We start from the raw sequence: 27,976 nt of genomic DNA, 5'->3' as shown, positions 1-27,976 counted from the left end.
CGGACGTACACGTTCATTAATGTAACTGATTACATTAGTCATGTGCTGAACAGCTGAACATATCTTGCACTGTAAGATCTTCAGGGCAGGTACCTTTATGTGTACAATGCCTATCCCATCTGGGCCCTGATCCATGAGTGATGCTCGTATGAGCTAGTGCCATTCAAATCTCTCTTGCACGCACATACAGCAAAAATAGTGATGGACATTTCTGACCATAAATCTACATCTTGCAACCCCTTACACGTGTGCATAATCTTACTTGGGGAGGAGTTTGCAATAATTTCTCGTGACCACTGAGTATAAACTTACTTTCTGACCCTTTATCTAGTTTACCAGAAAGCTTTCCCCCTCTTTCCAGTGTAGTTATGTTCATGTTCCCTTGCTGGTCTCATTAACCCTTTAGGTAATTGCCTAGGTAAAGAAGATCATGAAATGGTTTGTAGAAGGATGAGGTAACAATACAAAACACATATATAGGTAGTGAGGATCATTAACAGTGCATGTGTGACAGCCTTGTTTATCTGTGTTGCTTACAAAAGCACTTAACTGCATTTTTAATCTAAGCTGAGTAAAACTAAGGTAATAAAGAGGAAGCAATGTGTGGTGTTACAAAGAATTTGAATAACCTTCACAACTCACTTTAAAGGCGGAAAATTCTGTGACAACTTTATGCCTGTGTCAAAGCTCATCTGCCTTGATGGGTCCCATGCTTTCAGACAGCCTGCTTGTCTCATGGCAGCCCTCGGTTTATTTTCACCACCCTCATTATTGGCCAGAATGTGCAGAAGAGAGGGGATCAACCCCCATAATCTCTGCTACCCATCCAAGTGGCTCAGGGATGGGACCAGCCTTTTCCAAATTAGTCCTCCTATTGTGCATCCCACTGTCCAGATCAACTGTCCTCTCCAGCCCCTCCCCTTCTACAAGTCCTTCCTCCTGGTATGATAGTACTTGTACCTCTCAGACCTTTCGCAGTGCTGCCTTACCCTCCAGTTCCTTGCATGGAGTGAGCTAGCAGGAGTGGGGAGGTCTCTTTAACCAGTACTAGCTGATTCTTAATTGGCTCCAGGTATCCTGATAAGCCTTTCTTAATTGGGTCTAGAAAGTTCCGAATGATTTGAGGTGTCTGAAGTAGCCTGTCTGCGTTAATTTTTTCTGGCCAGTTCCTGATTGTTTGGATTTGCCATTTTTACTTTATCCATGCAAAGGAGACCGGTTTAATCTGGGACTAATATATACTTGCCTTCTATTACTCTCTTGTAGTCATCTAGCCTGATTTGGTCACAGCCTCATTGATCATCTGAGCGTCTCCAAATAGAACAATTAACTCACTTGGAAGTTACTAACGTGACAATATGGGGAGCATTGTGGGGGAAAAAAGTTATTCATTGAGTTTTATTTCCCAACAAAATTAACCAAGTCAGGTGAGTACTTCGATAAATGATACGTGTTTTACCTAAGAAAATACAGACTTCACATGTAGGAGACTTCACCAAGGTCTTTTGTATAAACAGGAATATATTAAGGGCAATGTATGCTCCAAACCAGGGTTCCTCAGACTTTTCACACAGGCTACATCTACACTACAGAGATCTTTTTGAAAGAAGCCTTTGTGGAAGATGATCTCGGAAAGAATGTCTTTCAAACGTGTGTGTCCACACACAAAAAAGCGGATCAGAGAGTCCACGCAGCCCCGACTCTTTCGAAAGAATGGGCCAGGGATCAAAAAATCTGGCACTATGAGGACTGCTCTTTTGAAAGAAGGGCCCGCGGAGCACCTACACACGTTTTTCTTTCAAAAAAAAAAAAAAAAAAAAGTTTGAAAGAAGGCGCCCTTCCTGAAAGAGGAGTGGAAAAACGCTTTTGAAAGGAGCACCACATTCTTCCAACTTGCTTCTGAAAGAACGCTTTTTGTGTGTAGATGCTCCGCAGGATCTTTCGAAAGAGCCCCCTTCTTTCAAAAATCTTTTGAAAGCACTTGCTAGTGTAGACACAGCCACCATGTCTTCCCATCCCTGACAAAATTCTAGAGCTGCAGATATCAGTTGCCATAGGAGTGAACGTGAGTCAACGACTAGACTTAAAATATAACGTTTGGCATTCTTTTCCAGAGAAAGCAAACTGCAACAATACCTTTTAAATATAGTCATTATATGGGGGCTGATACTCTCACTGATTGTTTCTACCTGCATGGGGCCATAAAATTTGCTGCAGTACAGCTTAATTATTGATTTCAAATCTATCAGATGCCCTATTTTATCGTAGGGATTATTGATCTCTTGGTCTGTGTTCCTCTCACTTTGGATGGAAATTAACATAAAGGACTATTCCCATATGACACTGAATACTTCACTTTAGCTGAACAGCTACTATTTAAGTATTAGAAAAGTTCCTCATTCCAAATGCTGGAGTACAGCAACCATATTTTTCAGGAAGCAAAAACTATTTATTAGAGGATCATGGGACAGATACTTTGTTGTCAACAGACTAGTTTGCACGTTTGTATCAGGCTTTGTCTACATGCTAAAGTGATCTCTTTTTTATTGAGAAACTGTCCTTGTTCTACAAGCAGATCTCCTATCTTCCCCCTGCTCCCAGGCACTCTGACTGGAACGCGTCGGGTTTTTTTGGTCTAGCTCGTGGTTCAGAAAGGGTTTAAGTTAAACTGAAAAACATTTTTCTGTCAGAAAAAGCATCCGTGCCTATTTACCTTGTAAACTTTCCCCTGCAGATATAGCTGAACGTATTCCACCAATGAAAGCTTGCTGTACTAGATGCACTGACAGATCTTCTGGTTCAGTGATACACTGGCTAACCCACTCCCTTCCTTTGGCAGCGCACGGCTTAGCTTGTCCTACTGGTGCTCTGCTCACACTTGTCTCTGCTTTGGATTTTCTCTAGTATCTGTGCTTCAGTGTGCATCAAGCTTCTAACGTTACATAAGTGAAGCCTGGGGTATAAATAGCAGGAGAGTTACTAGATCTGTATTTCAGAGCCCCTGTAATACAGAGTGAGCCATGAGCTTCTGCTGCCAGTTTTAACCCGCCTCCCTTTTGAAGACATCCATCTGGATTATACTTTAGTATGCAGATATATAAATATACTAAAGGCCACCTGGATTGGTATATGTTTCAAACAGTTCCTTGCATTGGGCCAGTTGCAACACTCTCTGGTCTTGTGCTACTCAATCTGAGCATACTTCAAAGCTGCTGAGGAGTCACTGGGACTTTGTACTTGTTTTGGTAATGGACAGTTTGATTATGTTGTGTTTTGGGTTCCCCTAGAGATAGAGCTGATTGTTATAATAACTGAGTTAGATCATTAGGGGGTTAGCCCAGCCAGCTTTGATTGGCTTTAACTTGTAGTGTGAGATGGAATAAATGGGAAAGCAGGTATCTGTGTTCACACGATGTTCTTCCTAAACTTGGTGACTCCAAGCAATGTAACAGATCGCATAGTTTTAGCTTTGTTCTGTGAAGGACACCTGCCTCATTCAATGCATATGTACAACAGTGTGTGTGTCACAGTAGTGGGGGGAATGAATAGAATTGGTGTCTGAAGTATCTTGCAGAAGATATGAATTTCTGCTGGAAGAGGAAAAATAAACTTATGACTATGCCCTGGACTGGGACTCAGGAGATGAGTCCTATTCCTGCCCCTGCCGCAGCCTTCCTTCACAACTGAGCAAGAGAGCCAAGCTCGGTGCCTCAGTTTCCCATCAGTAAAATGGGGATATCTCCTGACTTTAGTGGGGTGTTTGAAAGAGGTTCATCAAGGTTTGCAAGATACTTGGGTACAACAGTAATGAAAGTCTTCAGGAAGTTCACTGCTCTGGTCCTGCTGACACAATCTTGCACTAGTATTTGCAAATACAACAGCTATCCTGAGTCAGTGACCTGGCAGTCTCATAGCTAAGGAAACAGATGCCAGAGCAGCATTTAAAGTTGATTTTCCTCCACTCATCTGAATAGCCAGGGATGGACTTGCTGGCTGCTTGATTTAACTAATCACCATTCTTTTCCTGTCTTAACCTCTGCATCAGGTGTTGATACATGTAGGCGGGAGAGAGGAGCACGATCAGCTCCACATTCTTTATGACCCAGGAATTGCATTCTTAGGTGAGTGCATTTGGAGCAGAATGGGAATGGAGAGAGAACTTTTACAAACATTAGCACAGATGCATTCTGGAAGGTAATACCAGGGCTTGGGTTTTTTATTTAAATTCAGTAGTGCCTCGATTTATGCAAGGGCTGTGGTCTCACGCACCCTCGCGTAGCTCGAATTTCACATAAATTGGAAGTGGCTTTTTCCCAGGTAGAACGCAGGTTCTGCAGCCAGGGAAGCAGCAGAAGCACCTGGAGCTCCTTTGGGAAGGTAAGTCCTGGGTTGGGGGGGTGGGGGCAGTTGGGGAGGATTAAACTGGGGGGAGGGGAGGCTGGGGCCATGGGAGGGAGCAGAGGGTTAAGCTGGGGTGGGTTAGGGCTGCGGGTGTACGGGTGGAGTTGAGTCAGAGTCACACGGGGTGGGGGGAGGCAGAGCGTTTCAACCAGGGCTGGGGAGGATTGTACTAGAGCAATGCACAGGGGCAGTGAGCCGGTCCGTGGGGAGTTTGAATTGGGGCTAGGGCAGGGCGGGGCGTGAGCTGGAGGGCAGGGTGCATTGAGCTGGAGTAGGAGCCGCCCACTGATATTGATCGGGGCTGGAGGGGGGGTTGAAATGGGGTGGCGTAGGGGCTGGGGGGATTCAGCCAGGGCCAGGGAGGAGCAGGATTTTGAGTTGTGCTTAACTCACATGAGTGCAAGTTAAGTGCAATTCAAAATCATGCATTTTGAGGGTTTACTGTACACAGCTTTGGTTTCTGTGAACAGCATGGTGGCAAGATACCAAAGTGACCCCGTTTTGACTCATCTGTTTTAATATTGCCATAATTTACATATTTTAAACAAATGCCTTTAGCCATTTGTACCTGCAGCCTGGGTGAAGGAGGCAACCAAAATCACTCACATTTAAGCTTTTTTAGCAAAGGAACCCTAAATTGACAGAATGAGGGATTAGTATGTATTTTACATTTAACATAGGAACACATTAATATTCATTACACAACCTTAACTTCAGTCTCGTTTTAAAGTCATCATAAACCTCATTTGTCAGAGATTGGACTGGATGTTCCCAAGGAAAAATTAGAATTCTATTCATGTGCTTAACGAGATTGATTTGATTTTTTTTGGGGGGGCGGGGGGGGTAGAATTTGATACGTGTAAATGAACCAGCCATTTTATAAGAAAAATACTTCCTAGTAGAGAGAAATTCCCTCAATTTGCAGTGTTTTTTAAAGAAAATGTAGTTGGTGAAAATAACTGGAGAAGAGAGAAAATAAAACTTGGTGTGACTGTATGTAAATTGATTTACCAATTGAGAAATCATTTCTTGCTGTACCAAAGATAAATAGAGGAAACAAAAGGAAGAACTCAGGTATTAGATGAAGAATGTTCCAAAGAGCATTTTGCTTAGTCAGTGATGTGATAGTTGTCAACATTTGTTGACTGCTTGAAGAAGGTGTCCAAAAAAGAGAGTTAATAGGCAAAATTCAAACCTAGTGTAAAGATGTCGCACTTAGGGCTCTAATGAAGTTAAACTGTCTGACGACATTTTGCATAAACTCAAATCTGATAAAGCTCATGACTGTGGAATATGACTCCCATATGGGTATATAAGGAGCAGTCAATACTTGGCAATTTCTTCAAATGTATTGTATACAATTGTGCATTACTAGCCAAGGATGTTCCACTGACCAAGAAAATGAACAGTGCTGCAGAAGGAGGATGATTGTCTCATGGATATGACAGAAGTTGCTTAATTTAGAAGTATGAGAACATCAGAAATAGTACAGTATTCATGAAGTAAATATAATCTCCAGTTGGGTGGTGTCAGGTGATTAGCTACATCTGCCTGCATTTGCTCATGAGACACACACCGGCTGGTATGGAAATTTTCACTAGTCTTACTCCATTAACCTCACGAATGAAATATGCTATAAGGAAGCATTTGTAGTATGTCCTAATAAGCAAAGGATTTTCCTTTGATATTGTCAAGGTCAGGGGATTGTTGCTCGTGTAGGGAGTGTAACATTGACAAAATGAAGACCCTCTCAAATGTCACTGAACTTTTATGGAATGCACTTAGGACTGTTTCATGGTCCCAAGGCATCTTTATTACCAAATACTCTAGCATTCTGCAGTAATGAGCCTTGCAGCGCATCTTGCAAGGATGACATTGAGCACTGTAAAATAGTGTTGTCCTTATGAACAACTTTGTCCTGTTTCTTAGTTATAGCTAGAAATGAGCCCATTGTAAATGATGTGTTCAGTTTCCAAAATTCAAGACATAATGGTCATTGTGCTTTCAAAAAATCCCTCTTCAGATCCAGTTGTGGGGTTAGAAGAAAACACTGTTTCCTTATTTACTTTCTCCGGACCAGGATATGCAGTATTTCTATCATATCTCCCCCTAGTCATCTCTTTCCAAGCTGTAAAATCTCTCTCTTTTTAACCTCTCCTTATATGGAAACTGTTCCATACACCAGTCATCTTTGTTTCCCTTCTCTGACTTTTTTTCTGGTTCCAATCTAGGGATGCACAGTGCAAACCAGGAGCAGTGTGAATTCCTCAAGGCCGTGGGAGGAGTGGAAAGAGAGACTGAAACAGTTCATGGATCGGAAGGCAGGCTGCAATGAATAATGGCTCATGGAACTAGTGGCTGAATGACTTTGGGATCATAATCACTTAAGGATCATAATTGCAATGACCAAAGAACCAGCTGATAATCAGCAACCACCACCACATTTTCCTCCAGCTGCCATGCAAAGTGCTCCTGAGAGCTAAAGGATACTTCCTCAAGGACACCAGTGAGTGACTAGGAGAACTTGGAGCCTGCAGGACTCCTGAGACCTCACTTTCCAGCAGGTCCCAAAACCTCTCACCTAAAGCGGCTTCCTGAGTGACCAGGAAGGGAACAGTAGAGCCCAATCATGTACCCATCCTCTAACTCTTGTCCAGGAGACCATCCCTGATTTCCCCCAAGAGTAATTTTCCCCTGATTATGCGAATAGCCAATGCCTGTAGTGGCAAAGGCTATTTTGCATCTTATTAGCTGATGACACTCCAGATTAATTATCTCTGACATGTCTGGAACTTCTGCTCCACTTTTTCTAATCTACTCCCTTGCATACCCATTTATCCTGCAATAAGAAACAAGAGCAGAATTTCATTGCTTTGCATTTCTCAGCCACTTTTGCTAGGAACAAAGGGCTGACGTGATCAAGAATTGCCATGGACACGTGTCTAGGTGGGAGACCCCGACACCACTACACAGTACAGCCATTCCTAGAGTGTCTGTGACACACATTGTCTCTTTGGGATGCCGCCTGTGAAGTAGCAGTGCTAACACTGCAAAACAATCGCAGTGTGAACACTTATATGTGCCTATGAATAGCTTTATACCTACGTCCAGCACAGCATAATGTGGACTTTCAGCTTATATATAGGGAGCGGGTATGGGTATGTACATGGCACGGTATGCAAGTGCCCGCTTCAGCAGAGAGAACTCTTTCCTCTCAATAACAGCACTTTAAAGAGCTTAGCACCAATTACGTAATTAGGGGATAAATTCAATGGCAGCTTTGGATCTAAATGGGCCTTAGGTGAACACCAGTGAGAAGTGTTATTTATTCCTCCTAACGCAAGAACTAGGACCCACCAAATGAAATTAATAATAGGCATTGGTGGATTTGTCACTGGCCCAATGGGCCTATGTCCAGTGGCTCCTGCCAATTGAGAGGCCCTGGAAAAATGGGTAGCCCCATGTTCCACCTGTCCTGAACTCCTGCTGGAGAGTGGAGGAAGCCCTCCCTCCCTGGCAGGACCATAGAGTTGAGGGATAGGAGGAAGGGCTCCCATTTGCTCTGGCCCACAGCCCTACAAAAGCTTAATCTCCCTCTTGCAGCAGGTATAAAGCAGACAAAAGTATTTCTTCACACAGTGCACAGTCAGCCTGTGAAACTGCCAGAGGAGATTGTGAAGGCTAAGACACTAGCATGGTTGAATAAAGAATAGGTAAATTCATGGAGGATAGGTCCATCAATGGCTATTAGCCACAATGGATGTTTCTGTGCCAGAAGCTGGGAATTGGCAACAGGTTGGATCACTTCATTACCAAATCTGTTCATTCCCTTTGAAGCATCTTGCATTGTTAACTGTTAGAAGATTGGATATAGGGTGAGGTGGATTTTGTCTTGACCCTGTATGGCCATTTGTAGGTTATTATGAACAGCACTTGAAGAGTCCTTTTTTCCATCTGCTCCTGCTGTCCAAAGGTGCTATTCTAGCTACCTTGTGGAGTAGTTTCTCTCTTCACAGTCAATGGTTCCGCCAGTTCAAGAGTGTCTGTGTGTGCGCGCGCGCGTGCCTTCCTCTGGGAAAAAGTTGGGAATTCTATCTTCCCCCACCCCAACTGTAACATTCATGTGAAAGACCGTGATTTTGGTACTTTTTGGTGCAAACCTTGAGACTTTCTTTGGTTCTCAGAGAACTTTTATAGCCCATTAGTAATGGAAAGAAAATTATTATTTTTTAAAATTAAACATTTCATAGTTTTTTTTTTTCCCCTAAGGGGTGAGGACAGAGAGTTCCAGAGACTCTGTTATCAGTTTGCAGTTTCCTGTTAAAAGGCAGGCCAGCTTCCTAGGAATGTAGTGGTTTTCAATGTGGCTTTTCCTGTGCTGTGGAGGAGATCTGGCAATTTATGCCTGACAGGTTTCTTTGCCAGTTGTCATCCCTGTACGTATTGCTGAATGAAAGCATCTGGTCAGCTCTGAAGGTGGATCAAGATGATTTGTGGTGCCATGAAACCTCTTAAGGCCTAGATGGAATTTCTACTACATCAGAAATGTGCTTTTAACACTGGAAGACAATTCGCCTGGAAACTGATTATATCCCCAGCTAGCATTAAATGTTTTCCCTTGGAAGGGAGACATGAACTGCCCTACCTTGGCATCACCAGACTATCCTGCCCTTGTGTCATCAGTGAAATGGACTGAGAGAGAGAGACAAAACATGGTATTTGGTTCCCAGAAGGTTCAGGTCAGCAGCATGAGCCACTGACTTCTCCACTCCAAAGGGCCATTACACTGTGTTCATCCAACCACCTGACCAGATCCTCCTATCTCCCAACCCCTTTTTCCTCAGACAAGCCGTGTCTTATGTGACTGTTCTCTTGCTTGCTTTTTCCCGGGCCTACCCCTCTCCTCCACTCCTTTGTCCTCATCTTCCTGCTGTACAACTTCCATGGAGCATGTGGGACAGAGCACTGAAACTATAATCTTCCTGGGGACAAAAACCAGTTTTTAAAAAACTTTGAGATGTTCCTAATTGTCCCATTCCTGACAGCGGCACTGCTATGGGCACCCACATGGCCCTGCAGTATTACTACTAGTACTTAACCCTTGTACTCCTCATGGGGCATAGGTCATCTACAAGTCTCCTTCACTTCACTCTGTCTTGGGACAACACTTCTTGCTGGCTCCAGGAGTACCCTAGTTGTCCTTCAATCTCAGTAGACCTTCTCCATGTTATTTGAGGTCTTCCTCTTTTTGCGTTTTCCTTGCAGGGTCTATGTGACAGCTTAACGGGCTATGCTGGATGATGGCTTTCTGAAAGTGTGGCTGAGCCATCCCCACTTTCTTCTCTTGATTTCAATGTCAATTGGTTCTTGTTCTGCTCTGTTCCAAAGCTTCTCATTTGTGATGAAGTCTTGCCATTTGATGTGAAGGATATACCTCAGGCTTCTGTTTATGAATGTCTGTAGCTTGTGATTTGAAGCCTTTTTAATATGCCAGGTCTCGCATCTGTACAAGAACACGTTCGTCACATTTGTGTTGAGGAGCCACAGTTTCATCTTCGCAGATATTATTTATGCACTGCATATGGGACAAAGAGTCTTGAACGCAGCTGCTGCTTTCCCTCTCCTAGCATTGACATTCTTATCTGTTCCTCCATCTGTGCCCATAATACTCCCCAAGTAGGTAAAATGCTCAACATATTCCAGGTCATCCCCTCCCGGTGTGATGGTGGTGGTGTTGGAGTGGTTGATCCTTATTGTCGTGGCTTTTCCCTTGTTAATGCTCAGTGCAGTCATTGAGGCAGTTTTCTCTAGTATTGTGACTTTTTTTTCATGCTTTCTTGTTGGTGTGAAAGGAGAGCAACATCAGCAAAATCTATCCTCCTAGCTTTTTGACAAGTGTCCACTGAATGCCTCGTTGATGGCCATCTGTTGTCCTTTTCATAATCCAGTCCGTTGTGATCAAGAGCAGGAAAAAGTGCGACAGGGCAGCCTGTTGTCACTCCTGATAGTATGCTGAAGGATTCTGTCAAGACACCATTGTGAACAACTTGACATGTTGAGAGTTCATATGTGGAATGAAACAAGTTGATTTTGGATGGGATGCCATGGTGTTGCAGCAGTTTCCACAAAGTGTCTCTATCAATGCTGTCTTAGGCTTTTTCAGAGTTTAAGATGGTTATGTATAGGGGCAAGTTCCACTCCAGTGACTGCTCTATGATGACTCTGAGAGTTACTATTTGGTCAGTTCAGGATCTCTCGCTTCAGAAGCTGGCCTGTTCTTCCCTGAGCTCTCTCTCGATTTGTCTTCTTTCTTTTGAAGAGAATCCTATTGCACACTTTTCCCAGAATAGGCAGTGATGTGATGCCCCTCCAATTCCTGCTTCCTTCAGGTTGCCTTCCTTTGGAAGCCTGATAAGGTAGCCGTCTTTCCAGTCTTGTGGGATCTCTTCAGTGCCCCATATTTTCCCAAATACATCATATTGACAGATATCTCACTACCTGCCTTGATTGTTTCTGTAGGGATATTGTCTGGACCAGGTGCTTTTCTGCTTTTCAGATGGGCAGTGGCTTTCTGATTTCCTCTTTTGTAGGTCTCTAGTTGTGATTGAGTCTTTGGCCTTCATGTGCAAAGTCTCAAGTGCCTGATGTGTGTCTGCCCAATCCAGCATGTGAGAAATTTCCTGGTAAAGGTGAACGTTCCTGCCGCTCTAGAAGAGGTCATGGGGGGTGGTGTATTTGGCCCACACATTGATCAGCGTGTGATTGGCAGACCAGACAATTGCTCTTAGACTAGCTCTTGTGATGTGATCAGCCCATTTCTCCATTACTGGTGACAATTTAACAGATGGACCTTATACATTTGGATTATGGGTTAGGAAGGAAAGGGTTCAGTACATTATGGGAATTGGGGTGGAGGACTAGTGAAGCTGAAGACCTGGTATGTGCCCCTTACTGCTGACCTCAATGCAAACTGGCATTGGTATGGGGCTGTGCCACAGCCTATGGCATGTACTTGCACATACCCTTCAGGTGTCCTAGTTTACTCCCCTTGTACACATTTTCAGGTGTACTTAGGGAGACTAGGTGTGAACACTAGAGGAGCTATGACACAGCCCTGGACCTGTATGTAGGTGTCAGTATAAATCTACCAAAGATGTCATTACAAGCTGGCTAGATACCTTGATGCTGTTACTGTCCAGTACTTACCCATATAAGAGAGATACTCTTGTACCTCTAGTGTCCTAGCTTATCAAGGCATGGGACAAGAGATTTGCTATGCTTGGGTCTTGAGTCCAATTTTTTTTTCTGTTTTGTTTTATTTTTATATACACACACACTCATATGAGATGCCATAGCCATCTTCACTCATATTTCAAATGTGTTCTTTAAGACTTGTTTGGATACTCTATTTTGGGTTTCAGAAGGTGATGTAGGCTACAGGTCTTTCTCCCAGAACGTCCATGCCTTTGCAGGTGGTGAAAACATGTTTTTACTAGCAAATAAATGTGACTTGTCCCCCCAAGTGAAGAGAGTGTGGAAAGAAAATGCTAGTTTTGCAGTTATTAAATATAGAAATTGTTTTATGGTAGCACCCACATTGTGCTGAGCCTCAGACAAAGATAAAATAGGGTTTAATCTCAACAAACAGCTATTTTAACTGACCTCAATTGCATTTCAAGGTAGGAACCCATGGCTTCTATGTTTTTAACTATTCACTTTCCTAAGTGTGTGAATTTATGATGGGAGGGGGGAGCGAGACAGTGTCAAATACTGATGAAAAAGGTTTTTAAAGCATAACGAAACTTCTATGAATGTGACAGAAGAGGGAGCCATTGAGAGCTGATTTTATATTTTCTCTTTTGGCAGTTGGTTTCTATATAGAAATCTTGCAGTTTTTCGTGGCCTGCATTTTTGGTATGTGGGAGTGACACAGGAAAAAAAATACTATAGTTTAGACATTTGAAAAGTTAATTCCATCTGATAGCTTTAAAAAGAGTGGAATGCTTCAGGTATCCTGTTCCAGAAGCAATCTGTACAGCATCGGTTGCAGCAGGTTAGAAGGTGAATAAGGATAGATTATATTTTGTTTCTTAAATTTGATATTATCAAAACAGCCAGTTATTAGATTAAATCCTTTACATATCATGCTACTTTCCCCTACCATTTGACTGTTTTGTTTCTGATTTATGATGAAAACCAACTAGGGCAGGTTCTATATATTTCTCTCATTGTACAATGCTTAGCACTGAGTGAGCTAATAATTTTAAAAAGTGACATCCTCACAGCAACTATATTAATGATAGCATCTTTCTGTCCTTATTTTCAGAAACCTGTTCAATATAACAAAATTTTGGGTGAAATGGAAAATAAACAGCAAATGATTTTTGAAGGTGAATGGGACATTTCAGCTCTAGATACTGGTGTGTTACAGTTGTAACTGGAGATCCGCACCAAGGTTGGCGGTCTATTTTGCTATGTACAATACAAAAATATAATGAGACATTTCCTACCTCAGAGTTTATTCTGCCTCTAAATAGATGAGATGAAGTGGGGAAGGGGAAACAAGAAGAAAGGTGGAGTGAGCTGTTCTAGGCTGTACAGCAGGGAATTGGGAATAGACCTTACTTCCCATGAGTCATATACACTAGATCACACAGCCTCCCTTTGAAATGCCATCTAGTAAACACTGCCTCATGTAGGCCTTTTAAATATAGTTTGGACGGATCGCAACTGACACACCGTAACTATTCTTTAATTACAAATAGTAGTAATGAGTATTTTGTACAAGACCCTTCATGTATCTGAAAATTCAATCCAGGATATCCTATTTTTCAAAGGGGAAGAATGAAAATTGCAATTTTTATGGGGTTAATTCTCTACTGTGTGCTTTGGCTCACAAACTGGATATAGTGCTTTTGGGAGAACCATCTAGAAGTGCAGTACAGAAAGGCCTCACCATTCTCGGGGTTACGTTCCAGAAACAGCCGTGAATGGGGAAAACGGCAAATGCCAGGAGATGTGGGGTGGGGGAGGCGTCTGAGACACAGGAACAACACGTTGTCTGCAAAGAATGTTTTCTTGCCTACTGTTTAACAGTCAACCACCAAGCTGAACTTAAAAGCATAAATTAACAGCCAGACTGGAACACAAAGATAATACAATCAGTTTCAACCTTAATCACCTAAAACAGTTCTTTGAACACACTGCCTAGGAATCTTATTGTTCCTCTGGGAGGACAGCGCTAACAGGCATGGGTCTGCAAAGAACATAGTGATGGGAACCTGTTTAGTCAAGTTCTTTAAGTCCTTTAAATTTTCCTCATGACAGCATTGCGGCAACACTGTCCCTTATGTTTTGCTTTTTTATTTTTTTTTAAATATAACACACAGTAGGCTAATTAATGCCATACAGTCTAGTTACTGAGGCTGGAGTTTGAACATTTGCCTGCTTATCCTGTAATTCAACTTTCTGGCTTAATGTCTTTCCCTTCTGAGCCTGTTGACCACGGTCTGCATCACTTGCTTTTCTTTCTGATGACATCATTAAGGCTGGGTGTTTCTTTAGCAGCCTTAAGGTGGTTGTGAGGGAGCTCTGAGAAAGCGTGAGCATGCTCAGTCATGTGCTCAGGATGGTGCAGTGCAACATGGTGAACCTTGAATAAGTGGAGCCAAGAATCTACGGATGGTGAGGCCTTCCCGTATGTTTTATTCTAGGCTTGTACTTCTTTTGAGAGTCACTCTCTGCCATTGTTAAAATTTTCTCCCTGCAAACCCCGATCTTTGTGGTGTCTCTCCTCTTTCTAGGTTCCTGTAAGATGGCAAATGATTTCTCATGGCATCCTCACTTCTGTTCAGTCAATGAACACGCAGTCACAGTTTGTTTACTAAGGCCAAATGTCCTGCAGCTTTGGAAGCTGAACTGCTCCTCAGCCCCAGTATGTATGGTCACAGGCCTCCCTAAGATGAAAGATTCTTATCACTGATTTGGCCAGAAAGTGCTTCATGAAGCAATCATTTTGTCATCTCACTTCTTCCCAGCTTTACTTGTCTGGCTTTGGAAGCTGCCATAGGGATGAGTATTATTTAAGGGATATCTGTTTATGTGGCATTGATGCAAGCAGTCCTGTTTTACTACTAAGGGATTTGAAGGTATCAGGATGCTTTCAGAAGCAAGGAGCGGCACAATCAAGTTTCCTCAAAAAAGACATTCACATTAATTCAAATATAGGATGCCAAAGTACTTGTCTTTAAGAACTATGAACTCAGCTTCAAGTCTAGTATGGGGTGTATATGTTTTTAAATATAACTATTTCATTATTTATGAAGGACTAATAAAGCAGGCACAATCTTCACATTTTGTATTGCAGATCTGCAGTTTTGTCTTCACAGATATTAATTGTGAACTCCGTGTGGGATGAAGAGTCTTGAATGTATGTGTTGCTTTCCCTATCCGGCATTGATGTCCTTGTCTGTTTCTCCATCTCTGCCCATAATACGTCCCAAGTAGGTGAACTGCTCCACATCTTCCAGGTCATCCCCTCCCAGTGTGATGGTGTTGGTGTTGGACTGGTTGATCCTCATTGTCTTGGTCTTTCCCTTGTTAATGCTCAGTCCAGTCATTGAGGCAATTTTGTCTAGTATTGTGAACTGTTCTTCCATGCTATCATATTGGTGTGAAAGGAGGGTGACATCAGCAAGATCAGCGTCCTTTAGCTGTTTCAAATGCCTCATTGATGGCCATCTGTGTCTTCACATTCCAAGCTACAGACATTCCAGATCAGATGCCTGAGGTACATCCTTCACATCAAATGGCAAAACTTTGTCACAAATGAGAAACTTTAGAACAGAGCAGGACAAGAACTACTTGATGGTTCTAATCAAGAAGAAAGTGGGGGTGCTGGGCCACACTCAGAAAACCATCATCCAGCATTGTCCGTTAAACTGTAACCCATAAGGAAACCCATGTAACCCATAAGGAAAACGCAAAAGAGGAAGACCTCAGACAAAGGGAAGAAGGTCTACTGAGACTGAAGAACAACAACTGGGATACTCTTGAAGTCAGAAGTTTTGTCTTGAGGTAGAGTGAAGTGGAAGAGTCTTGTAGATGACCTATGCTCCACTCAGAGTTCATGAGTTTAAGTCAAGTAAGTCAATAAGGCAGGAAAAATTACATTCAGAGACAGCATTTGTTTGAGCTCAGAAAGTTGGTGTTCCAATATTCAAATCTGAAAGATGGCCCCCACAATTTGAAACAATATGAATTTAAGACTTCATGTTCATCTTTAAAACAGTAAGCTCCACTAGACTGTGATATTACAATGCTTTCTACCCTAGGCATTTTGCTTCTGCCTCTGTAAAGTTATAATGGCTGAATGTTTTACAGAGGAGGAGCAGATCTGCTAATCAAATTATTTCTGTGCTGTACTTCGCTCGTGGTATGCCAACTACATGGCTTTAAAATATTGAGTGCTAGATACCTAAGTCTTCTGACAGCCGCTTTGCCTATCTGAACATACAGCATGTCCATGTAACAGAATCTCTGCTCTGCAGTCTTCAGATCCATTGAAGCTCACGGAACTGTGGATGAGATCCTGTGCTGCGCCTCTGATTGCTACAGTACAGAATTTACAGCCCAAGGGGATGGCACAGGCAGAGTGGTTTTAAATCCTCTTTGTGCCATTCTTCTCCTTCACTGATCCATGACCCCCTGAAAATGCAAACTGCTCTTGGAGCCTGTCTTAAAATGTGGCAGCAGCAGCTTATCTTTGCTGCTTTTGGACCCTAGTAGCACCCAGAATCTCTGTAATTCTGCAGCCCCCCACCCAACATGCCCTACCACACAGCTAGGGCAACTTCAGAAGACAGACTTACAGCCACCTAGTGCAGTTTCTGGGCTGGGGAATCAGTACAATTATGCACTCTTAGCATAAACAAATTGGAGGGTCACGCCATCTGTTGGTAGACAAGTGTCTATTTTTTGCATTATATCCCATCATATGGAACTTTATGATATTTACTTCAGTTTATGGCAAGCTATAGTAATCCATTGGCAGCACCTTTAGCTAGTGCTATCACCATTACTTAATAGTACAAAGGTTAAATATTTTCCTTTGAACACACTGTTCCCTCAACCTATCCTCATAAGGCATTGTGCCCCAACCATCTAATAATTTTGTTGCCCCCTGCTGGACTCTTTCCAATTTGCCCACTTTCTTTCTGTAGTGGGGGGTCCCAAACTGGAGGCAGCACTCCAGATGTGGCCTCACCAGTGCTGAAGAAGGCAGAGGTCCAAAGGCACAGTCAGCCTTGGCAGACACACTGTCATGCCTGATTGCTAGCTCCAGGAAAGCAGCATATTTCTTGGGTTTCCTGGTCTGGACAACAGATGGATGAATCCATTCCCCCCCATAAGAGTGAGTCCCCGACCAACACCTCCACCAATCTCCTCCTATTAGGACAATATATCCTATGCCATCCCCTACCCCTAAGGTAATGCATCCTATGCCTAGGTCAGCAAAACTTTTGTTGCAAAAACTCACATACTGCTTAGTGACTGTCCACTCACAAGGCCAAGGCCAGACAGGATGTATGGGATTTGCTTCAACACAGAGCCAGTTAGGGATAATGTCTTTTATTAAGCTTATCTAGTCCGAGTTACTGCAAATTATTCACAAGGTACACGTTAACCAGCTTAAGCACAACAGGATGTATGTGTCTGGACAAGAAGCTATTTAGCATGCTTATGTCCCTTTCTGCCATAGGGAGTTCCAGTCCCAAAGTGCCTCACATAGGGCCACAGTGAACATTGCTCCAGGTGGGGGAATGGCTTAGGTACCCCTGAGGTGGACAGTCCCCTTTGAAACTCAACTAAGGGTGGGGGAGGGATAGCTCAGTGGTTCTAGGATTGGTCTACTAAACCCAGGATTGTGGGCTCAGCCCTGGAAGGGAGGGACCATTTAGGGATCTGGTGCAAATAGATTTTTTTTTTTTAAAAAAAAAAAAAAAAAGGGATGGTGCTTGGTCCTGTCAAGAGGGCAGGGGACTGGACTCTATGACTTCCCAAGATCCCTTGCAGCTCTATGAGATGTGTATCTCCATCTATTTATTGGTGGGAGGGTTAGTGCAATGGTTTGAGCATTGGCCTGCTAAACCCAGGGTTATCAGCTAACTCCTTGAGGAGGCCATTTAGGGGTGTGGGGCAAATAGATTATTTTAAAAAAAGTCTATCAAGGATGGTGCTTTGTCCTGTCAAGAGGGAAGACACTGGACTCAATGACCCCCTGAGGTCCCTTCCAGTTCTATGAGATGTGATGTGACCTAATTATGATTTTATCCCTTAGCTGTTTACTGTGTGTGCGCATACTGGCACAATGCCACTTTTAACATTACCATGGGGCTGAAGCCAAGGTCTCCCTGGTTACTGGTTCTCTTGATTCCTACACCTAAACACGGGTGTCGGGATGTTATGACTAGCTCTTGTTTATGTTTACAGCATTCAAGGCTATAACAGCCTGTAACACAGGGATGGGAACAGGGTTGTGGCACCAGAATGGAAGTTCCTGTTTTTGCTCTCTGAGGCCTGCAGGCTGCTCTTTAAGGCCTTTAGGCCTGCCGACAGGTCAGTTGGCGTGTTACATGATTGCGACAAAAGTTTTGCCAGTATAAGGGTTCATGTGCGTAGTACTATGTTGGTCGGAGACACACTACTGCTGCTTTCATTACGTTAGTGGAAGAGCTCATCCCCCATTGGCACAGCTCTCTTGCAGCAGCACCGCTGTATCCAGACAGCTGTGCCACTGTATGCTTGTAAATGTAGACATGACCTTAGAAAAATTACATGATGCCTGAAACTGCTTGTCTAGTGGCCATCCAGGCTGATTTCCTTGGTATAGTTATTTTTAAACATATTAGATTTATAGCAAGGGGGATTCCTCTTTTCCCTCCTGTGATTGTGTTCTAAGTTTGCTGCAGGTGATTAATTCCCTTGGCAATGGATGGGTAACTTAAATTGCTAAGAGTTTGCATGTTCACCTTGATTTATGAGACTGTATTACAGTTTTATTCTCACTTACCCCATTAATATTCAGTGAAGAGTGGTCAGTGATGTGGCCATATTCATCTGTAAAGGCCGTAGCACTGGTGACCACAGTAAATTGTCATAGTGTTTTTTTGTCTCTGGTTGATGGTGATGTTTCATTAGGTGTCTAACTTAAAAGTCTCATAAGCAGATGGTATGAAAGCTTGCATTTAATTCTGAAACTTGTCAGACCTTTCTGAGCATTTGGTTTCTGTGTAATCAGAAGAAATGATTGAGGACACTGATTTTATACAGCAGACATGAGGGACTTCAGAGGGTATTTGGGTTTGCTAGTTCATTCTGATTTGAGACAGATTTAGTATATATTTACCATAGAATAGCCTAGTTTTTTGTTTTTTGTTGTTTTTTTTTCAGATGTTTTGTTGTTTCTACTCTATCACTTCTACACAGTTCAACTTGTCATTCTTAATCTGCGCCTCAAATGAAAGTTTGGACACTGTGGCAAGTCTGTCGGTTGGAAGTATCCTAAGATTTTTTTTGTTGACAAGGTTGACCTCATTAGGCCACAGCTGTCATCCAATAACATTTGCTAAATTGACCTTAAACTTTGGATATGGGGTTGTCTTTCCACAATGTCTTTCAGATGTCTAGATAGTTTTCAGTTACTGTTACTAAAACTATGAACTTGATTCTGAAACTGCATGTCACATCTTGCAAACGTTAATGTACGACCTTCGTAGCTGCATTATGCCATTGGAGCCCAGTGTTACACAACTTTTCTTATTGCCATTTTTATTCCAATGGGGAGATGTGCAGCCAATTATTTTAAAGAGTGCCTTCCAATTGAGAATCTGATGTAGACACTGGTTAAGCATTAGAGACAATTGTTGTGTTGTCACTAGGATCAGGAATAGAGTTGTGTACGTAACAGATGGCTTGGTTCACTGGCAGTTGCCAAAAAACAATTCAATCGGAAATGAAAATTTTGAAGAACGTCTGATGTACTGAAAAGTTGACATATTTCATTTTGGGGTGAAGTGAATATTTTGTTCAACCTGAAATCAAACATTTCCTTTAATTAGATTATTTTACAAATTTTTTATAATAACTTTTAAATAAAATTGAAGGACATTTCTTCAGATATGTGAAAATGAAACATTTTCATTATATTTGGATGTTAATTTAACTGAAACAGTTTTGTGAATTTTAGGTACTTTTCCACCTCCGTCAGGCAGCTTTTCTAATCCTTTAATCATTCATGTGCTGTTCTCTTGAGTCCTCTCTAATCAACTTTTTTTAAACTGTGAACACCAGAACTGGATACAGTATTCCAGCAGCAGGTGCACCAGTACTAAATACAGAGGTAAAATAATCTCTCCAACACTACTTGAGATTCCCGTGTTTATGCAGGGTTGGATTAGCCCTTCTGGTTAGTATCGCACTGGGAGTTCAAATTAGCCTTCAGAAACACCAAAACTTTTTGAAATTGATTGCTTCCCAGGATAGATTTTGACAGCATCCTTCAACTTCCTGAAGAGGGGCTTTAAAGAGGATGCAGACAGGTTGTTTTCAGTAGTGATGGATGGCAGAACAAGGAGCAATGGTCTCAAGTTAGAGGGGAGGTGTAGGTTGGATATTAAGAGAAACTATTTCACCAGGAGGGTGGTGAAGCACTGGAATGTGTTACCTAGAGAGGTGGTGGAATCTCTATCCCTAGAGTTTTTTTTTTTAAGTCCCAGCTTGACAAAGTCCTGGATAGGATGATTTAGTAAGGGTTGATCCTGCTTTAGGCAGGGAGCTGAACTAGATGACCTCCTGAGGTCCCTTCCAGCCCTATGATTCTGTAATTCTATGATTATGTGCGTGTGGCCTGCATGCTTTGCCCCAAGATGTATACGCCCACATTTAGTGGTTTTAAAACATACATAGATTGCTTTCACCCAGCTTCTGCATGAGTAACCTGCCCTCTTCATTATTCACCACCCCCCTGATTTGTGTCTTCTCTGCAAATATCAGTGATGATTTTATATATTATTCCAAATGGTAATTAGCATAGACCCAGCAACTGATCCTGGAGGAATCCCACTAGAAATACACCTTTTCAATGATAATTCCCTGTGTACAGTTAGTTTGAGACCCATTACTTTGCCAGTGGTTCATCCAGTTAATGTGCACCTGATTAATTTTGTTCCAGTTTGTTAATAAAAATATGGGGAGTTAAGTCAAACACCTTACGGAATATATTACATCCATGCTACAACCTTTAGCAACCCTTATGCCTAAAAAAAATCAACTTTGTAGTCATACAAGTTATGACAATGCTAATCAAACTTCTAGGGGTTAAGGTCCACAACTGCCATGGTCAGGAAGGGGATTTTATAATTGTATTACCTCCAGAGGGATAGGCAACAAGGAAATAAAACTGTGACTAAGGGAAAGGTAACCTGACTCAGGAAGATGTCGGGCCCATCTCTAACCATATTCTGACACTGGTGGATTAGCTCCCTTCCTATGTATGGCCCTTTCCATTGTGGTGTCATTAGGCAAGAAAAATGATGGACAAAAGAGTCTTGTGTAGCAAAGGTATGTGTGTTAGAGGATTCAATTGCAAAGTTTAGGGAAAGGGAAGAGAAAATTAACATAATTCATACAATGAACAGCAATCTAAAACAGCAAAACAATAAGCAAGCAACCTGTCTGAAACTGTGCCAGTGCAACCGCATGAAGCCCAGGCTTGAACTATCCCACTTAGCCAGGGAAGAAAAAGGAGGTAAAGACCCCTAAGAAAGAAAGATACGTTTACATTTCTGTGCACAGAACGAGGACTCCATATGATGTCTGTGACCTACTACCTTTAGGCTAATTTGAAGCCCTCAGGGAGGACCACCAGGGAGATCCAGTGAATGGTGTTGGTCTTCAGTAGAGGTTTTCTAGGATGATGTTCGTGACTAGATTTCAGGAATACAGAGATGGGAATAGACTTTTCTCCTTGCTAGGAACAGATAATCAACCAGTGTACACACTGTTGTTGACGCTGGCCTGTGGCAGCGCACAAACCCAACATATGTGCTGTCACTGAGGTGGACAGCATAGCATTGTGGCTGCGCAAAGCTTATAAAGAGTCTTTGCGGGGAAACCACCCTGAGGAGATGGAACAATCATAAAGTCCTTTGGTGGGAAAAACCAGATTGATCTGATTTCAACTGACAAAGTCCGGTCTCAGAAGTCCTTTATGGCTGATGCAATAGCAGGATGGACTCCAGAGTCGCAGTTCATGGACTCCATTTGGATTTTACAAAGGCGTATTTGTAACGTAAAGTGCACATCAATTAACATTAATTAACAAGAAAATATATTTAATCCTAACACTTGTTTTAAAGCACATTTTTTTTAACCTTGCTATAGTTCATGAAGTAGGATTCTGGATTAAAGGACTGCAGGTTGAACCTCGCTAATCCAGAATTTGCTTGTCTGGCAACATCCATAATCTGGCAGGATTTTAGTTAGCCAGATGACCACTTATCATGGGTGTGGCCAAGTTTCCCATGGTTCCATAAAAGTGTTTAAGCCACTAGTTCTGACTCTTTTTTTCTGTGCTGTTGTTTAGCTGTAATTTATTCCTGAATGTCTTTTAAGAGCCCCATAAGCAGTGAAAGTGTTGGTAATGTGCTAGACAATACTGACCTTCTGTGGATGGGCAAATTCTCTCATCCAGCACCAGTCAGGTCCTGAGGGTGCCTGACAAAAGAGGTTCAACCTGTAGTTCTCTAATCAGGTGTGGAAACTCTTCTTTTTGCTTACTAGAGATAGATCTAGACAATCCTAACTGTAAAAACTAAGTCCGGATGTGTAGATAAAGAGCTCTGAGCAAAGGCCGTGGCTCAGCAGACTCTGAGGACAGTGCCTTGCTTAATGGTGCTTTCTTTTCCTTTGTTTAGTAATACTGCATGTGTTACTGTGTAAATGTATGTTAGGCTACTGTTAAACAAGCTGTTTCTATCTCAGACTCTGTGCTTGTGAGAGAGGAAGAACTGCCTTACAGGCATCCAGCCGATGGCTTGAGATTGTCCCAGGTTACTTACTGGGTGGAGGGTCAAGTTGGTTTGGTTGCATTATTGATGGAATCCCCTAGAAACTGAACTTGGTCCTTCTGGTGGTCACCTGCCATTAATGGAAGGGTTACATAAACATAAAGAAGCATTCCTTCGCACAATGAACAATCAAAATGGGGACTTATTGCTTTATGATATTGTGGAGCTTCACATGTCCTTCCTCCTTCTCCTCAAAAAAGCCCCCCCTCACCTGGGTTCAAAGAATTACATAAATTGATGGAGGATAGGACCATCAATGGCTCTTAGCCACAATGTCAGGGATATAACCCTCTGCCACAGGTGTCCCTAAACTTCCAGCTGCCAGAAGCTGGGAACGGACAACTGGAGATGAACCTCTCCAAACTATCCTGTACTGTTTATTACCAGTAAAACCTCAGCCATTAGGGCACTGCTAGAAGACTGCTCACTGCCTGAGCCTTTCCCTGCTGTGTGAATCTTTCACGGTGATGGTGAAAGGCTTGGGAAGCAGGACACTACATTGCTAAAAACAGCAGTCTTGAGATGGGAGACATTGCTTGGGCTTGTTGGGTGTAACCCCAGGGTTCGGGCCTGCAGGATATCCTACTCACCTTAGCCATGCCTCAGTATCCACGTAGCTACTTACACACCTGCTAGATGGGCATGTAGTGTCTGTGCTCCCCTGCACAAACCTACCCAAATGGTACTGAAGTTTGAAATAAAGGGGTTATTTTGAGGTTTCTGCTACCCATCTCGTGAGGCAGGGTAGCAGAACCGGAATACTGTGCTTAAAATCGGTCACTGATTTTAGTGAAGCAGAGTGTTGGGCCTTAATAAACAACATCTACTCATCTCTAGAGAAGAAAAGACTCTGTATCTACAGTCTTCCAGCAGATGGCAATAGTGTAAGAGTTTGAAAATAGCTTGGTTAAGAGCATCTTTGTGACCAATTGTGTGCTCTGTGTACAGAACCTTTCTCTTAAATCTGAGAGAGCACTATGAACACTATTTTTCCCTCTAAGAATTTTTATCATCTCTTTCGCAACTTTCTGATTTACTAGTAAATATCTAATATGTATTGTTAGCAAATAATAATAATAAAAATAATTCTCCTGTTATGTTAATGTGAATAGATAATAAGATTAAATAGCAAATTGTTTACACAGTATTTTCCTAGATCCCCAAAAGGTCCTTGTCTGTCATATATTATTGTTTATTAAAGACCCTTACTAAGCAGGCAGGCGGGTGTCTTCATGATTTTTCCAGTTGCAAATTATAATCTCTGAAAAAAGAAACGACAATTTTACATGGTGATACCAAGTTAACTTCCGGCAACTCTCCTGACTTCTTTTTTTTATTTTTCACTTCCAGTACTACAGTATTTTGTATCTATGTGGAACTCCTGTGTTTTACATCTCAAAGTGCTTTTCAAGGCTGGATTAGCACCATCTCCATGTTCACAGATAAGGATACTGAGGCAAAGAGATTTAGTGACCTGATTTTACAGTGGTAATCAGTGGCAGAACCAGCTTCCTGGTTCTCAGTCTGATGTATTGTTCATTAGCTCATGGAGCTTACTATTTACATTTCAGCCCTCCTGCCACCCTTAGGAAGAACTTCTTTCCTACTTCTTAATTGCTGAGACAGCCACACTTGTACTCCTAGGTATGGGATTTTTAAAAACGCCCAATTATGTGCCTAGCTCCCATGTGTACATAAGACAGTTTTTCTTTCCATCTTACATTGATGTCAGTTACAGCCTTGTGACCAAGAAGAGGTGATGTGGGGGGGGGGGGGAAACGTGGTCACATGACCCTCCAGATTTCTGCCTTCCATGTGGCAAGTAGGCTTTCAAAATGTCACCACCTGCTAGGAGCCGGTGGATTGGAAGCTGGTGGGAGACATCTGGCTTGTTTGGGTCCCTGGTGCTCTCCACTGGGGAAGTTGGGACATCTCTGCACACAGATGCTTGCTGGGAAGGGTGGGCAGCACAGTTCTGAGTTGTACCACTCACACACGCTTTCCTCTCTCCTAAAGGAGCCCACTTTCTGCTGGTGACATTCCTGGAGCTGGGCCCTGACTGTGGAGGTGGGTCCTGGCTGCCATAAGAGGGTTCCGAGAGGTTAGTGCACTGCTGCATGTAGTAGTCAAAAGACAGCAGTGTGGAGTCCTGACAGATCTTCTGCCCCATCAGTGATGATAGACATACAGCTGTGGTGTTTGGCCACCCTGTGTGTTGTGTTGGCGTGCACAAGTAGCTAACATGGCAGACTGAGAGAGGCCCTGCAGACCACCGGCTCAGGTAAGGATCAAAGGCACCAGGCCAGGTTTATTGTAAATGAAAGACAGTATTAGCTTCCCTGGATCAGACATCTACAGAGGTTAAGAATTTGTGCCTGTGACAATGGATGTGACTCAGTGACATGTGATCCATCATTGCCCCATAGCTCAAACAAAGATAACTCCTTGAGGTACACTTTTTATACACAGGTACAAACAAGTTACATAATACTCCTGACTTATCAAGTTGCTACCCTCTATAATATAGGGAGCTACACATCTCACAGAGCTGGAAGGTGCCTCCTGAGGTCATTGAGTCCAGTCCCCTGCCCTTTTGGCAGGACCATGTGTCATCCCCTTTTTTAAATCTATTTACCTCAGATCCCTAAATGGCCTCCTTGGAACTGAACTCACAACCCTGGGTTTAGCAACCACCTGCTGTACCTAGAACCACCCCTTACCTTATAAATATAAATGCTGTCATTTTTAGATCCTGTCCTGAGCCTGAGCTGGTATGTCTTTTACTTGTGGGGAGTATTTTGGTACTAAGATGGTTTTTAATTAAGTATGTTGTTATGATCCCTCCAGAATGTGTTTACAGCCTGTGCTTAGTACCTCTTAGTGTTTTCTACCATAACTTTGTGCCAGAGTCTGCTAGTAAAGTCTGCACTTGCTCACAGCTTAGCATTAGCACAGTCTTGGTCACTGTGGCTTCGGCCTCATAGTAGGCTAGTGCTGTGTATAGGCTTATGTCTCAGGCCTTCATCTTACTGCACTACCCTAGTGCTTCTGGCTCTGCTACTACTGCTGCTTCTGCAGAAAGTGGGGGGGAGGGGGGCATGGCACAGCCGTGGTCATGTGCCCTCCCTAAACTTTTAAATTTTGCTCCTGTCCCCCGCTATCCAGAGTTACGTATTTTGAAGAAAAAGGTACAGCTTCCTTTTTGCATTATATTAAAACAACCTAGATAATATCTTACTGAGCATCTTAGTAGCACCTGCTACCATATGGAGATCAGATGTGAGAGCTAATGTAAGGCACACACGTACCGGGTATGGTGGTTCACTGTCCCACATAGTGGCATTTAGCCCACTTCCGGAAGGAAAGACTGAGTCTCCTCTAGTACCTTACCTGCAAGGCAGCTAGCTTTTAGCTCAAGTGGTAGGGACTCATGCACCAAGCTCTCGCAGTCCTAGGTTTGGTTCCACTTTGTCAGTGTTGCACTATCCCTTTTGTTTCGAAGATCTGGAGGGAGGTTTGCAAGTGTGTTGTAAAGGCAGCTTGCTTCTGATGGTTTGGGGTCAGAGTTCCCTGGGAGTTCCCTGTCTGATTTAGGAATGGCATCCACCTGCTGCTGCACCATATAGTTTGATGGTGGGAGGAGTGGAGGATGTAAGAAAGGAAAAAGGCAGATAGGAGGATGGGTTCAATACCACACTATGGCTTGTGAGGAGAAACAAAACACATCAACACCAGCTAAATACTCTGAGCCCTTTCCTATCAGAAGTTGCTTCAAAGATGATAATCTGGTTCATGGACTTTCAGAAGTAAACCCCCACCCCTTTTTCTTTCAAATATTGGTGTTTATATTCCAGCAGAACCCACAATAGTCAAGGGGTTTTCCCTGGATACGTGAAGACACAGTTCCTGCCTCTGACAGCTCAGAGGCTCAGTGAATCAACAGCATGAAAAGGATGGGGAAGACACATCAAACATATAATCAAAATCTAATGAACATGTAATAGCCACCCGCTATCCTGAAATGGCCACAAGCAGTGTTAGTGAACTGCTTGGAGGTATCTGAGCAGAGGTGAGCTTTAGGGATTTGGAGGAAGAAGAGCAGTAGCTTTACTGAACAATTTTTGGGGTCTGTGTGGCATATAAAGGGCATCTTAGAAGATTAGGTGGGACAGCAGCTGAGTGCAGTGGACAAAGGGAGGAGTCAATATTGCCCAACTCCAGGTGTTTAAAAGTCACAAGTCAGACTCGCCAAGAAAACGTGATGGACTTGAAAATAATGTGCTTATGGACAAAGGGTAGACTGGTGTTCTCTTCATTTGCCTTCTGCTTTTGGAGCCGTTAGCCTGCACTGGGGTCACATTTGGAAGCTTTCTCCCCCATCATGAAGACTAGAAACTTGCTTTTTCTTCTCAGAATGAATTCTGAAACCAATCCATGGACTCTAGCAGCTGGTGCTTTAAGGAAAATGATGATCATGAGTCTCAGGACAAAAGCATGGCAGCTGGCACTCCTGGGTCGAGGATGGCGTCTGGGGAACAGCGGGCAGCACAGTGACAGAAACGAGTAGCTTGTGTGGGAGAGGCAATGCTGTGAAGGGGCTTGCAGGGGAAAGCAAAAAGCTTGAGCTTGCTGCAGGGGTAGCAGTGGAGTGACATGGTGAGGGGGGGGGTTGCAATTAGCATGGGAGGATGATCTTAAGAGCTGCCTTATGCCTGGGTTGGAAGGCGTGGGGGGTGATGTGATAGGTTTGTCATGGAAGCAAGGGAGGAGAAGTCAGCAGTAATCAAGACTTTTCTCTTTTGCTGTAACAGTTGATGTGGGTGGTGCATCCTCCATTCCCCACAACCACAAAGGTCTTTACTTCTGGCTTGCTAGCAAACAAGTGTCTATGTATTCATAGGCTTTCATGCCACACACGGTACATGTCAGTATATTTGTCAGATCTATCTCCTGCTTGTTGGCTGACATGAAAGAAACGAACTGGCTGCAGGGGAGGTAGTACTCTAAAGATTCCATAGCGAACACGAAGGGCATAGTTTAACTGCTCTTTTTTGTGTCATCTTTAGGTTTGTTGCCCACACCCGTTGTACAGCAGCAGTGCTGAGGGCTGATGAGACCAGGCTTACTGGAACACCCAGTTGTAACATACAAGATAACCAGTGATTGGATCAGGGGGTGTTAATTTTTGTTGAAGTTTTACACTGGTTATTTTTATTGAAGTTTTTACACTTCTACCACATACCGAAAGATAGCTAAGTACCAGCTGCTGCAAGAAAGTGTTCAGCTTTAAATCCAGTAACATGTTTGTGGGACTGACTCTTGGGTAATGAATTTTCTTTTTATATTTTCCTCGGATGCCAGGGGACTGCATCAGAGAGTGCCATTGGCAAGTGTCAATGCTCTGCCAGTGCCAAGCTCATTATTGTCTGGGTGGCATGAAACACAGA

The 27,976-nt window shown here is 42.9% G+C and overlaps 1 long non-coding RNA gene across 2 annotated transcripts; it reads left to right on the top strand.

The window, feature by feature from the left end:
• The first annotated feature begins 3,163 nt into the window (after positions 1–3,163).
• On the top strand, positions 3,164–27,976 carry LOC142009305 (uncharacterized). Of its 2 annotated transcripts, none has more exons than XR_012644418.1 (5): positions 3,164–3,245; positions 4,046–4,121; positions 6,633–6,907; positions 24,546–24,810; positions 27,596–27,976. It is a non-coding gene; the product is annotated as an uncharacterized LOC142009305 (long non-coding RNA). The 2 variants fall into 2 exon arrangements; XR_012644419.1 differs by having other exon boundaries at positions 4,046–4,377.

Source organism: Carettochelys insculpta, chromosome 2 (genome assembly GCF_033958435.1).
Source record: "Carettochelys insculpta isolate YL-2023 chromosome 2, ASM3395843v1, whole genome shotgun sequence".
In the NCBI taxonomy this organism is placed as follows: Eukaryota; Metazoa; Chordata; order Testudines; family Carettochelyidae; genus Carettochelys; species Carettochelys insculpta.
This window is presented reverse-complemented; position numbering and strand designations above follow the sequence as displayed.